General features: G+C 41.2%; 1 protein-coding gene across 2 annotated transcripts in view; it reads left to right on the forward strand.

Moving 5' to 3' along the window:
- Window positions 1-5,000, forward strand: part of LOC143021915 (uncharacterized) — a 1,014,474-nt gene that overhangs the window by 278,198 nt on the left and 731,276 nt on the right. The gene's annotated exons all lie outside the window — the stretch shown is intronic.

Raw genomic sequence — 5,000 nt, forward strand, 5'->3', positions numbered from 1 at the left:
TAAGGGGGAAAAAGCCTTTGGTATATTATTTATTTATTTATTTATTTTATTCATTTTTTCCTGTCTACGTCCGGGGCAATCTAGAATATTTTGCTTTATAATACTTTCCATTCACTTCGGGATTTCATCAAGGCTTTGCATAGAAGAACGCCACGATTGTTTGATGCTTGCTGGGGCAGAGTTAGTTCGGCGGCCACCCAGGATTAATAGGCTGAATGAATTAAACTGGAATCAAGTTAGTTTAATGAGGAAGCTCGAAGAAAGGAAGAGGGAAGGTCAGAAAGAACGCGGTCGGTCGGTAAAAAAAAAAAAAAAAAAAAAAAAAATCCATCATGAGTAGTAATCAACGTGAGGACGCTTCACCGCGTTAATCTCATCGGTACAGTGACGCACTGAAACGTCTTTATCGTGGCTGGCGACAGATAATTTGATTTGGTCGAAGATCGTACTCGGTGGGTTTCGATCGAGGTTGCCCCCTTGGCTGATTAAATCGTCTGCCGTTGCATAGGATAACATATTTTTAAAAAAAAAAAAAAAAAAAAAAACGCATATATATATATATATATATATATATATATATATATATATATATATATATATATATATATATATATATATATGCATGAGGGGACGACCGAGGATGAGATGGATGGATGGGGTAAAAGGGGCTTTGAAAAAAGGAGGATGTCTGTTAAGGAAGGAAAGGAGAAGACAGAAGATAGGGGTGAGTGGAGAATGGTTGGGTATAGATGATGCTAGGATGTATGGAAGGAAGTGGGTGGGGGATGGAGAGGGGGTTAGGGGGGTGGTTATTTATGAATGACATTTTTACGCAACCCGAAGGGATTTCTCCCCGTCTTCTCCTTTTATGCATGAGGCGACGGAGAGGAAGGATCGCCGATTAAACGAAGTTGCCTTGCTGTGGACGTGCTGTGTCTTGCTGCATTGCTTCTGACCCAGGGTAATGGGCGAGATGTAGAGATGGTCGGTCAACCAGGCGGTGTCAAGAGAAGAGGGAGGGAGGGAGGGAGGGGTGGTGATTGAAAGTGGAGTGGGTGGGGATGAAATGAGTGGGAGTGGATTTATGCCTTTATTATGACTTTTGTCTTTAGCTGCCTCTCTTGTAAGGGGTAAAACCCCTATGTATATGTATGTGTATGTATGCATGCATATATATGTGTATATATATATATACATATATATATATTATATATATATATATATATTTATATATATATATGTGTGTGTGTGTGTGTGTGTGTGTGTGTGTGTGTGTGTGCAAAATAGACCACTTGGAAAAAAAACTAAGGAAGCAGAGCGCTTTCGTATATTATATCCAGTGCAAAAAGTGCACTGGATGTAATATACGAAAACGCTCTGCTTCGTTAGTTTATTTTTTCAAAATGGTCTACTTTGCATAAGTGAACACACGTACTCGTGTTCTCATTAGCATATATACATATATGTGTATGTACACACACACACACTCACATATATATATATATATATATATATATATATATATATATATATATATATATATATATATATATATATATAATGTGTTCGTGTTAAAGTGTTAGTGGACCTGGCGAACATGGATTGCGACTTCCGAGTCCTCGGTTGGCTCAGGTGCGGCGACCCTCATTCAATTAGGAAAAGTTTTCGTTTTACGGTTCGCGAGTTTGGAGGCGATTTATTCCCTCCTGCATCACCTGACCCCCATTATAAATAATCAAAAGCAAACACCGCGGAAAAAAAAATGGAAAGGTTAATCAGCCGTGTACGAACTTGCTGGTTTGTGTACGGGTATGTACGGGTGTGTACGTTTGTGTACGTGTGCGTGCACATTGTGTGTGTGTGTGTGTGTGTGCGTGCGTATGTGCGTGTGTGTGTGTATGTGTCCTTCCCATAATCCAAATCAGGAAACTAAATTGTTTAGGAGGCATTACACACACACACACACACACACACACACACACACACACACACACACACACACACACACACACGCACACACATATATATATATAAATATATATGTATATATATATATATATATATATATATATATATACATACACATACACAGAGACAGAGACAAAGGCAAAAACAGAGACAGAAGGAAACGAGGGGGGAGGGGACGGAGAATTAAGATTAGGCGCAGCCCAATCCGTCACTTAAGTTCTTTCTGCTCGAATGTCCAGGTCACCAAGTGTCTGTCACAGTAAACTTGTGGAGATCGAAGCCGGGTCGACTGAAGTCCGAGTGAAGATCAGAAGTTAGCGCGAGAGGCTGATTGGTGTTTCCTGACCTTTTGGGAGGCAGGAGGAGGCCACATAGATGAATAAAATCGTGTGACGTCAGAAAAAAGTATAGTCTTGTTCTCTGAATTGGATCAGACTCGTTTAGATTCTGTGGTTGGTGTTAGATGGTTTTATTCTGTTGACGAAAGCCCACACCCAGTGGCTGAGATCGTCTATGCAAACTTAGTAAATCGAGGGAGAAAAAAAAAAAAAAAAAAAAAAAAAAAAACAGTAAAAGTTAGTTTAGGAGGTAATTTAAACGGGAGGCGCCCCTCTGGATACCACCAAACGATTCTATTCAGCTGAGAAAGTTCCTCTGGGGTTAGAACCAGACTAGACTCAACTACCTTAACCATAATTAGTATAATCGTATTGCCGTAGCTTTCTGGGACCTTTGGTAGTAATAATTATCTTCTGGTGTAATTTCAGGTAATTAGTGGGTACAAAATATGAATAGAATTTAATGAGAAACATCAGTGATGCTTTATTTTATTCGTTTATCAATTCATTTATCTTTTTATTTTTCTTATTGTTTTATTCTTTATTCTTTCATTTATCTACTAATTATTCATAATAATTGGTTAATGAATGAATCAAATTGTTTATCTATATTTTTTGAAGACATACTTCACTCAAATAATTTTCAACCCGATGTTCGAAAACCTCTTGATAAATTTGAGGGACATAATAGGACTCTGTATCGGTCCTTAAGGGTTCTATAGAACCTTAAGATTCTCTACATCCCAAAGTTCTGTGGCCAAACTCCAGGGTTCTGTGAACTCTAATTGCTTCGTGGAACCTCAGGGTTCTGTGCATCACAAGGATTCTAATGACCTCCAGAGTTCTGTGGGCCCTCAAGAGGTCTGTCGACATCCCGGGTTCTGTAAACTGCTCCTGGTTCCGTGGAACTCTAAGGTTCTGTGGACTCGCAGGTTTCTGAAGGTGTCTATAGAGCTGTGGACCTTTAGGATCCTGTGTACCTTCATGTGTCTGTGGACCTTTAGGATCCCGTGGACCTTTACGATTCTGTGGACCTTCATATTTCAGTGGACCTTTAGGGTTCTGTGGACCTTTGGGGCTCTGTGGACCTTCATGTTCCTGTGGACCCTTAGGATTCTGTGTTCCTTCATGGTTCAGTGGACTTTTAGGGTTCTCTGGACCTTTTAAGTCCCGTGGACCTTTAAGGTTCTGCAGACATTTAGGGTTCTGTGAACTTTCACGATCCTCAGAACCTCCAGGTTCTGTGAACTCACGGAGATCTGTGGAGACCCTTAAGGTTCTATGGACCCTTAAGATTGTGTGGATTTTTAGGGTCCTATAAAATTTCAGAATTCTCGGAACCTCTAGGGCTTTGTGGACTCCCAGAGTTGAGGAAAGCTGGTGTACTCGTAGGGTCGAGACAACCACGTAGAAGGATTCGTAATTTGTGCAAGAATGAATTCTTGGCTCGAGATCGGGGTCCGTCACGGAGGAGTAAAGTCTAAGATCTTCAAGAAGTGAGCCTACCACGTTCATCATTAGCCAACTACAATTTCTGTTTGAAATTCCCTATGTACACACGCGCGTTATGTAACAGTTCAGCTTCCGCCATTTTTAATATTCTTATTTATTTATTTATTTATTTATCTATTTATTTATTTGTTTGTTTATCTAATAGTGTAACCATTTCCGTCTTCGAAACCCACTGAATTTAATTAACTAATCCTCCAGAAAGAATTCCAAGTAGCGTCGTACGTCTGGCAGTGATGGTTGTGGCAACTTATTGTCAGGCTTTATATAATATGTATATATATATATATATATATATATATATATATATATATATATATATATATATATATATTTAAACTGATAACACACACTCCTCCCCTTGTTCTCTTTTCGTTCTATGTCCTACTCTTTTTCTCGTCCTCTCCTTCTCTTCTTCCTTCTCTTATTCCTCTTCCTCCTCTTCCACCTCCTTAGTCTCTTCCTCCTCCTCTTCCTCCTCTTCCTCTTCTTTTCTCTCCCATTCTCCACCTCCTTATCCTCCTCCTTGCCCTCCTCCTTGCCCTTCTCTTACTCCTTCTCCTCTTAGCCCTCTTCCCTTCTCTCATCCTCCACCTCATCCACTCTTTTCCCTCTGTATCTCCCCTCTCCCTCCTCCTCCTCCTCTCCCTACTCTTTTTGCTCCTCCTCTTCCTTATCCTCCTCTTCTCCCTCTTCCTCTCCCTTCTATCTTTCACCTTATCCTCTTTTTATCCTCTTTATCCTCCTCCTCTCTCGCTTCTCCTCCTCCTCTTTCCCCTCCTCCTCCTCCTCCTCCTCCTCTTTCCCCTCCTCCTCCTCCTCCTCCTCCTCCTCCTCCTCCTCCTCCTCCTCCTCCTCCTCCTCAACCTACTCCTCCTCCTCCTCCTCTTCCCCTCCTCCGCCCCTCCTCCTCCTCCTTTTCCTCCTCCTCACCCTCTCTCTCATCTTCCCTCTCCTATTCTTCTATTTTTCATTTCCTTGTTTTCAACTGCATTCTGATTTCTGCCCCTTTCTTCTTGTCTCGTATTGCAGACATCCTCCCTCAATTCATCTCCCCTCCCTCATTTTCTTGTTTCCTCTTCACCTTCCTCCCCTCATTTCCCCTCAGTCCTACATTTCTGTCAATCATGGATTCTCCACTCCCCTCCCTAATTCTCTCCAAACACGCAAATCCCCGCGTCTTCC

Source organism: Oratosquilla oratoria, chromosome 43, assembly GCF_046742065.1.
Source record: "Oratosquilla oratoria isolate Oo_2021 chromosome 43, ASM4674206v1, whole genome shotgun sequence".
Lineage (NCBI taxonomy): Eukaryota > Metazoa > Arthropoda > Malacostraca > Stomatopoda > Squillidae > Oratosquilla > Oratosquilla oratoria.